The following is a 10,104-nucleotide window of genomic DNA, read 5'->3' on the forward strand; positions in this document are numbered from 1 at the left end:
GTGTCTGTCTCATAATTCCTTCTACCTCACTTTATTTATTTATTTAAATATTTATTTGACAGAGAGAGAGAGAACACAAGCTTGGAGAGCGAGAGAGGGAAAGCAGGGAGCCCCAGGTGGAACTCGATCCCAGGACCCTGGAATCATGACCTGAGCCAAAGTCTGCCTCACTTTAATAAGAGACGTGATTCCACTTAGGGCCTACCAAGTTAATAAGGATAAGCTCTTATCCTTAATCACACTTAATCACACATATTGCCTTATAAGGGAATGGTTACAGCTTCTGGGCATAAGGAAATGTAGATATTTTGGGGGGCTATTTTTCAGCCTGCCACAAATTGTATTGTTGTAACATTATGATTTCTGTGTAATGTTTCACTGTGGAAATATACCAGTTTGTTTATATTGATGGACATCTTGGTTGTTTTCAGCTCCCTATTATAAGTAGTGCTATTAGAAGGTTCTTGTCCATGTCTTCTGTTGTACAGACATAAGCTTTTCTAGCATATGCACCTGGGAATAACAATGCTGGTCATGGCACATGGGAATGTTCAAATTTTGGAGGCAATGTCAAACTATCTTCCAGAATGGTTTCACTAATATGCCTTTACAATGGTAACGTATAAGAGATTTTGGGAATCTACATCCTTCCTGACACTTGACATTGTCAGATTTTTAAAGTTGTGTAAATTTAATGGCCGTAAAATGGTACCTCATTATGGTCTTAATTTGCCTTTCCCTGATCATTAATCATATTGATTATCATTTATTTATTGTCCACATACATTTTATCTTCAGTTAAATGTCTGTCTTTTATCCATACAGTTCCTGCTTTTCTTATTGATTTTTAAAGGAGCATTCAAAGATCTGTTCCTCCTTTAAAAAAAGATTTTATTTATTTATCTGACAGAAATAGGGGGAGAGAGCACAAGCAGGGGGAGTACACGGGGAGAGGGAGAAGCAGGCTCCCCACTGCACAGGGAGCCTGACATGGGACTTGATCCCAGCACCCTGGGATTATGACCTGAGCCAAAGGCAGACACTTAACCAACTGAGCCAGCCAGGCGCCACAGAGATATATTCTTTATAGCAATATTTTATTATTGCAAATGTGCAAATGTTTTCTCCTTCATTATAGACTTTCCCATCCCTCCACCCTTTTCCTTAAGGTGTTTTGGATGAACAAAATTTCTTACTTTTGATATAGTAAAGTTTACTTTTCTTTGCTTTTGGTTTTTGTAAATTAAGGTGTAAGGTCTTAAGTGTACACCTATATTTTCTTCTAGAACTTTTATATTTTTGTTTTTGCATTTTAAATCCTTATTCCATATAATTGTTTTATTAATAATACTAATAATAGCATTCTTCTTCTTATGGCATGTGGTAGGGATCAAGTTTGATCTTTTCCCAAAATGGATAACTTTTTCCCAGTTCCATTTATTAAACACTCCTTTTCTCCCACCTCTGCATATACCAAATTTGCACCCTGAGGTCGTTCTCTTTCGGAGCTTCTGAACTCTATCTACTCTACTGGTCAATTTGTCTCTATTACTATGCCAGCCATTATCTTAATTATCAGAATTTCATCATAAGCCCTGATTATTAAATCCTCTTAAGTAATTTTTTTAGGTTAAAAAAAACTTTAGGTTAAAAAAATGGTATCTGTGGATGAAGTATATACATACTATACATGTAGTGTTATCCATTTTAAATATTTTCCTTTTAAAGTGTACGTTTTTGAAAGGAGTGGAATTAGTTAATTCTGAAACCAGACATTTATTAAATATTCTAACACGGAAGAAATAAAAATGTCTTCTTAGTATTGGTACATATGGGATTTTATTTACAGAGTTAGCATATTTTAACGAAAGAACCACAAGTTCCAAATTCAAGGATAGCATTCACTAAAGATACTTACAGGTTGCTACTTGTTTCTCCAAGTATAAAATGGGCCTGATGCAGCTTTTACCTCAATGTGAATTGTTTGGTGATAAAAATGACAGATTTAACATTTTCTGGTGAAGCGATACTTAGCATTTGCCTTTACTTGAGATTTTAATCTATTCTAGGCAATTAAGTTTCCACACATTAGAAGCTTTAACATAGGGGTAAATTCAAAGTTGTTTCTGATACATTGGTTTGCCTGGAGAAGACTGAGGAAAATCACTGTAACTTGCTAACTGAAATTTCACAGATCCGGTGTCATCTGAGGGGAGCCTAACTGGCTTGAGGGTGGACAGTAGAATATGGCTACAAGTCCTTAAGGTAAACACATCCTCTAGTCTGCCCCATATTCTAGAGCAGCTGAAAAAATTTACAGATCTTTTTGTACTTAATGGACACCAATGCTGGGCCAAAACTAATTGCTGGGACCCTACACCGCAGAGTCCACTTGTTGAGTGAGAGTTTTCAAATGGAATTCTGATATAAAACATCATACCCTAAATCCATTCTCTGGATTTTCTCCCTTCTTCCCTATCAAGCTAAGATAGATACCATGAACAACCAACTGGATCCTCACAGCAACATCCTGATCAATACAGGAAGTACCATTTAGTAGGAACAGCCAAATAGAAACTCCTTGAGCTCCTGTGCCCACCAAAATAGTAGCACCAGTGCAATTTCCGCTGACAAAATGAATTCCACTCTCTCTGCCTACTTTACTCAATCCAAGCTCAGAGTCTCATATGGAAGCTTCTATTTGTAGAAGGCTAGGTTTTGTGGCAACACTCTAGGTGCTGGCAGTGGGAGACATATAGAGGAGTGGGTTTTTGGTCTTTTCGGGTTCTAATAGTGGGAGATAGTTCAATGAATGCATATGATGGGGAGTTCTCCAGATATACAAAAGTAGTTCAGTTTCTAGGCAGCCAAAAGAACACAAGAGTAATTTGCCCAAAGTCCTAGAGCTAACTGACAGAGCTGAATTCACTAACTCCAAATCTTTCTGCTCTAAGACCCAGGGTAGATATTGTGTACGATTAGGTAAACAGTGATAATATTTTGGATTTATAGTATTTCCTGACAAACAAACCAACCCTGAACCACCTTGACACTTGTTTGCCCTTAAAAAATTTAGTGGTTTGAAGAATTTATTACTTTATGTAGCAGATGACCAACCTGAGATAAAGAGAAGCTTAATGACTTCCCCATGCAAATAGTCGATAGTAGATTTACCATCATTTATTTGTTTTTCCTAACTCGGATTCATTACATGCCCTCTGAAAAGAAAAGGATATGGCTACAAAGAAACACTTTGAAGCTGGACCATAAGTTTTTCTCACCCAGACTTTTCCTTGATGTTGGGTGTGTGGGGGGGTAGTCAGTAGCAGGAAAACTGAAATTTGGGAGGTACAGAAAATAATGGATTTGATCAGACTGGACTATGAGAGGATTAGAACCTAGTTAAATTATCACAGCTTTAAATAATGCAAAGTCCAGGGATGCCTGGATGGCTCATTCGGTTAAGTGTCTGTCTACCTTCTGCTCAGGTCATGACCCCAGGGTCCTGAGATCCAGCGCCACATCGGGCTCCTTGCTCAGTGGGGAACCTGCTTCTCTCTCTGCCTGCTGCTCCCCCTGCTTATGTATGCTCTCTCTCTCTCTCTCTCTAGCTCTCTCTCTCTGGCAAATAAATTAAAAACTTAACAAAAAATAATGCAAAGTCCAGCTTAAAGGGAAACGTACTCTAAACATTTCTTGGCATATTTCCACTTTAATAATCCAACACCATCTGTGAAAACAAATGCATATTCTAGATCTCCACTAAATGGATTATATGTTTCTTAGTAGACACCTGTTCAGAGCACTTAGGCATTAGGTGACTCAGGATCTAAAACATTTCCGTATCTGTTGATTGAGCCTAGATATTGAATTGAAATGTCAGGAAATACAGTGGCAGTTTTAGAAGAAAAAACATAATGAAGAAATAATATATATCCATTGTAAGCTCTTTATTTTTGAGATTTATCAAAGGCAAAGTCTTAATTCATTTGTACTGAGCATCTAATTTATGAAATGCTTTCAAAATGCAACTGCACTGTGAAACATCGACTACTGCTGGGACAGCCAGTTGTGCGGTTGTATATTATGGGGTGTAAGTTGTGGAGTTAGGGATGCCCCTCCATCCACTGGACTGACAACTCAGGGCCTCTCTGTAATGTTGGGTGTGCTTGGCCGGCCTGGCTAAATGTGGTGGCCCCGGATTTGTCACTCAAATTTAGTCCATGGTTTTCTTTCCTTTATCACGTGCTCTTCGGGGCCTGGAAAAGAGTCCATAAGCAAGAGAAGTATAGACTTGCGTTTTGTTATAATTTAACTTGTATTGTAGAAATACACTGAGCTTTGAAAAACAAATATAGTGATTCAAGAAACAGCAAAATTTAAATAGGTGGGGACGTACACTGCAAGCAAATGTAGCCACACTCCCGTAATACTTAAGAATTTCCGGAGATCAGAATCGCCTAGGACTCTGACATATAGGAGAGTGAATGCTTTCCAAACTTAAGTTTTGTGTGTGTGTGTGTGTGTGTGTGCACTGGCACAATAATAGATGGTCAGAGACCTAAAGATATTCACCATCTCTTGAAAGGTATTATCTTCTGTGATAAAAACCAGTCTGAAATAAGAAATAACATATCTCATTATGCAGCATGCATATTTCCATGGAGATGGCTGTGGAGAAATGCATGAAGAGAAATAAAAGCAGGAACGGATAGATACAGCTATTCTTCTGTTCTTCAGGACAAGAGGAAAGAAAGAGCTAAGGGAAGGCAGCCTGGAAGAAACAAACAAACAAAAAAAGTAGACAGAAGATTGCTCTAGAAGTTCTTTTTCCACCTGCCTTACTGGGAGCCCAGCTGCCCAAGATGTAGACTTAATGAAAAATGAGTCTAAGCTAACCTGATAATGTCAGATAGTAAATGGGTCCTCCATTCAGGTAATTAATACATTTGTAACTTGGAGCATTGAGGTGGAACATATTTTGGGGTAGAGACATCAGCCCACCAAAGCCTAGTTAAAAAAAAAAAAAATGAAATAAAGTAGAAATGGCCTTTGGTTCTGAAAGACTTTTTTTTTTTTTCATTAATCAACTCTCATTCATAGCTTAGCAAAGAGAAGAGCCAATAGAGGTAAGTCTTTTAAAGACTTTTTAAAAGACGTTTGGAAATGGCTATTTTAGGACTTTTTACTCTCATACAGTGCATCCTGACCTTTAGTGCTTGTAAGGATCAGCAGAAGTAATGTTAAAAAAAAATGGATTTGTATGTTCCATCAGCAGAAATTCTGATTTGGTGAGTCTAAAGGAGCCCAGGTATTTTATTTCTTAACAAGCTTCCAGGAGATTCCAAAGCATATGGCCTTGAGAGAATGTGATGATCCCAGGTCCACAAAGCACAATATTCCTGTTTTTTTCATCAGGCTTTTAACTGTGTGTAACATAGCTTCAGAGTCTAAAATTTAAGACAGAATTGGAGTGGAGAACCAGAAAGGGATTGCAAGCAGCTGAATAAAAATATTTGTCCATTCTGTGAAAGCTGATAGGAGGAGGATTTTTCTTTGAAAGAAAAAATATATGTTACAAGGAAGTAAAGCTTATCTTTTTTCTTCCTAGCGGGATTGTTTTTAAGATATTGTTTATAGTTTGAAATGTCTCCCTTGATCATATCATTAGCAGTAATGGTTGGTTGGGGAGTTTTAGAGGTGTTTTGTCAATTACAAGTGTTAGAATACACAAATAGATAAAATTTTGAGTAATGCAAACATCCACCCACAGAGATAGTATTTGAGGATGTAGTTTTAATAGAACATTTAAATATGGAAATATTTCTGTATTTGTATTTACAAGGTATATCTATTTCTATTAAAGATTCTCTGAGGAAAATATTTAGTATTGTTTAAATATGTGCTTATTGTTCATAAAACAAAAGCACTGATTCTTAGAAAGTTGAAAACAGTAATTAAATATAAAGTTACCACATAGCTTTTTGAACATTAATCATCAAAGAAGAGTTCTCAAGCTAGTAATAGTCTGTGGACTCAAATTTATTGACTTAATTATAACATTGCTAAAGTAAGAAAAAAAATCAACCTACCAGAAATACATAGATAACTCCTATAATGTGACTTTTTCATTATGGAAAAGAAAATAGGACAAGAATTTTGAAAAATATTATTATATATACCACTTAAATTGCTTCCAGTGGAAACTCAAAAGGATAGAATGGCGTGATAGTGAAATAAGAAATGTTAAAGAATAAAATAGAACATGGCCTAATACAATAAGCTGTAGGGGGAAATGAAATGTGTGCTGAAAGACAAAAATAATAAATATAAGAAATCAGGCCAATAAAAGACAAGACTTACAAGAATAACCTTCTAAGTTTCCACAGAGTTTAAGAATGCTCTCTGAAGATGGAAACCAGGAGCCAAATGGTCCAAGATGATTCTAAGGAGAAGCCTGGAGGAAGAAAAAGGGAAGCAATGATTATAAAATTATAGATCTGGAAGGGATTTGAAAGATTAGTCACAGGGCCCCTGAGTGGCACAGTTGGTTAAACCTCTGACTCTTGACTTCAGCTCAGGTCATGATCTCGCACAGAACAGCCTCTCCAGTCTCTGTTCATGGTTTATAGAATGCATCTTTAATACTCTCCCTTGACTCATTTTTTTCTATCTTGTACTTTGTCCTACTCTACATCCTGCTTTTTTTTTTTGCTTTGAAATTTACAAACAACTTTTATTTAAGATCTGAAATACAATTCCTAAAATATCAACTTCTCCAGAAAACCGCCACTACCCAATAACGCGTTACCTCTGTCCTGTTAGAATGTGTGTTAGACTCAAATACAAAAACCATGACACAAAGCACCATCCTTCAACAATTTGAGCAAAGATAGAATGCCTAAGAAACAACACAGATGGACTTGTAGAGGATGGGCTGCTTCACTTCAAACCCCATTTTTTTAAAAAAAGAGCACAAATGCATGGGTTTTTCAGGTACATGCATTAAGTTGAAACTTTGGCACTAGGAATCAGGACATTTTGTCACGTAGTGTTAACACATACTAGAAAATTATGTAGCATCAAAGGGATAGAATCACCAGCATTCAAGCAACATTGTCCACTAGGCACTAAAATGTTCTACTGAATGCTGCTGCTTCATCTAATGACTGCGTACATTGGTAGCAACTTTGAAATGAGAAAAGGAGCTCATTTTCTATTTAAGACAAAACAGAAAACAAACTGAAACACAAGCCCTGTTCTACATTTAACAATTTTAAAGAACATCAATTTTACAAGGAAAAGACTAATAATAAAAAGAGTGTTTACAGATACAGACGTAACAGTGAGTGGTCAGTAGACCCTCAAGGCACTTTGTGGTGGCCAAAGCCACTTTGTAATGACTGGCAGTAAACAGAGATGCAGCATTCTTTGCCAGGTATTTTAGGAAATCATGCGAATAGCCCAACAATAATGCAAGGCTCTTCTCATCAAGGGGCGTATATGCCAACATTGCTCCGATTTTTACAAATAATCTCTGTAGGTGTGGGGCTCCCTCAACCTGAGACATTGGCGTATCAGGGCGAGCCAAGAGGATTTCTGCATAGTGGGGTCTCCCAAATTTGTAGAGCAGCTGAGTGCCCAACATCATGTTGAAATATTCTTTTATTCCTGCCACAACTTCATTAACTATATACTCCTTATTACCAACATTTCCCTGCAACTTCTTGTAATTTGCATACTCTTCCAGAATGGCATCTGCATTTTCCTTAGCAGGGAGTTGAAACAGCTGCTTCTAGTCTGGTAACTAAGTCCCAGTCCTGAACAAACCATGGTTTTAATTCTTCAGGAATCTTCACTTTAACTTCCATTCTATTCTATCCTTTCTTTCTTCCTTCCTTTCTTTCTTTCTTTCTTTCTTTCTTTCTTTCTTTCTTTCTTTCTTTCTTTCTTTCTTTCCTTCCTTCCTTCCTTCCTTCCTTCCTTCCTTCCTTCCTTCCTTCCTTTCCTTCTTTTCTTCTTTCTTTCTTTTTTGAGAGAGAGAGGGAGAGGGAGAAACAGACCCTCCACTGAGTGGGGAGCCTGACACAGGGCTCGATCCCAGGACCTGGAGATCGTGATCTGACCCAAAGGCAGATGCTTAATGACTGAGACTCCCAGGTGCCCCACTTCCATTCTATTCTTAAGCGGCTCCTCATTTTCAACAATGGGGTCTGTCCGGGGCCCTTTTCTACTGAGGTGGCTGGGGTGCTTTGCTGGCACTACCACCATCTCCATTTCCAGGAGTCTTCTGCTTGTTCTTTCTTGTCTTCCTCACAGATCCCGGGAGCGGGGGTTCTCTGCAGAATGACCCCTCCCCCCCCCCAACTGCCTGGGAGAGCCAGTTCCAGATTCTTCTGCTGTGGACCAGCAGTCTTCTTTTCTGAGGAAGCCCCTCTTATCTTAACTTCTCTGTATATTGCTTCTAGTTGGTTGTTTGAAGTTGTCTTCTGCAGATTGTTGTCCATGAGTTTGACAACCCCACTTTCTGGAACTCATTCAACCCTGTTTTCATTCCAATCAATAATCTTCCTTCTTTACCTTCCAAGAACTCCTAGTGTTTTCCCAAATGGAACCTCCTAGATCTCCTGGGATGGTCTGGAAGGATGAAGTGGGAGACACAACCCAGATTCTGTAATCAGGGACGGTTCTTCAATCAGGGATCCTTACTATACAGCAAACTTAGCTTTTCTGATGATGGCATTTTTGTCCTGCTTTCCAAGCACAGTGCCCTTCAGGCAAGTATGCACACACCAGTTTTCTCTACATCCTGCTCTTAAACTTCATTTTTTACTACCCCATTTCTACCTCTGTCTTATACTCTGAACTTGACATTTATATTAAAGCTTTGGCTGTGATCAGTCATACTCTGCTCTCCACATTCAACCAATCCTCCTTGATACCCTCATATCTTGACACATCCTCAGCTCTTCACCACCCACCCTCCGCCCTCACACCCTATCCCAGTTGACTTTCTTTTGCTCTGTGGTCAAGACTTTTATAAGTCCAACCTCTTAATTTGAAAGCTAAATAAATGAAGTTCTACAGAAGTTATGTAGCTTGCCAAAGTCGTTTAGGTAATGAGTAGACATAATCCTGTGATTTACATCCATTCCAGTTGTATTTCTTTTTTTTTAAATTTAATTTAATTTTATTTATTATAAACATATAATATATTTTTATCCCCAGGGGTACAGGTCTGTGAATCGCCAGGTTTACACACTTCACAGCACTCACCATAGCACATACCCTCCCCAATGTCCAGTTGTATTTCTACCTATAGTTCTCTCTTTAGTCCTAGCACAAATGGGCAGATCCTTAAGTTAAACTCAGGTCCTCCTTCTAGTAATTTTTTTTCTTCAGCTCACCCAGCAACAAGTGGTCAAGAAAGGAGGCCAAAATAAGTGTCTGTGCTCCACTCATCATGATTCTAATGTGATTCCTTAGAAACCCAGCACACCTTTGCCCTCATGCTCTACAAAGCATGGTCCATAGACCAACAGCAGCAGCATTACCAGAACTTTGTGAGAAATATAGAACCTAAGGTCTGCTTCATTTGTGAGCATCAGAATCCTCATGTGTTCCTTATATTGATGAGAGGAAGGGAGGCTGAAGATATGGGAGCAAAACTCCTTGCTTTGAATTTTTTAGGAACTGTGTTGAGACACTCATTTTCCGCCTATGCTTTTTACCTTTAAAAAAAAAGCCATTCTTATTTTTAATGAGTAGTGGGTTTTTTTTTTTAAGATTTTATTTGTTTATTTGACAGAGAGATAAAGAGCACAAGAACAGTAGGGGGGGCGGGAAGCAGGCTCCATGCTAAGCAGAGAGCCTGATGCGGGACTCGATCCCAGGACCCTGGGATCATGACCTGAGCTGAAGGCAGCCACTTAACCAACTGAGCCACCTAGGCACCCTAATGAGTAGTGTTTTTAAGAGCAGTTTTAGATTCACAGCAAAATTGAGGACAGTACAGAAATTTTTCATATTACCCTCTGCCTCCACATGCACAGCCCCATGAAATGGTACATTTGCTACAATTGATGAACCCACACAGACACATTA

At 38.3% G+C, this 10,104-nt stretch overlaps 1 pseudogene; it reads right to left on the minus strand.

Annotated features, from left to right (window-relative positions):
• Positions 1 to 7,306: 7,306 nt before the first annotated feature.
• Positions 7,307 to 8,538, minus strand: LOC116866031 (annotated as a pseudogene).
• Positions 8,539 to 10,104: the final 1,566 nt, after the last annotated feature.

The sequence above is a fragment of the Lontra canadensis genome, unplaced genomic scaffold (genome assembly GCF_010015895.1).
Source record: "Lontra canadensis isolate GAN:19392208 unplaced genomic scaffold, GSC_riverotter_1.0 scaffold9, whole genome shotgun sequence".
NCBI lineage: Eukaryota > Metazoa > Chordata > Mammalia > Carnivora > Mustelidae > Lontra > Lontra canadensis.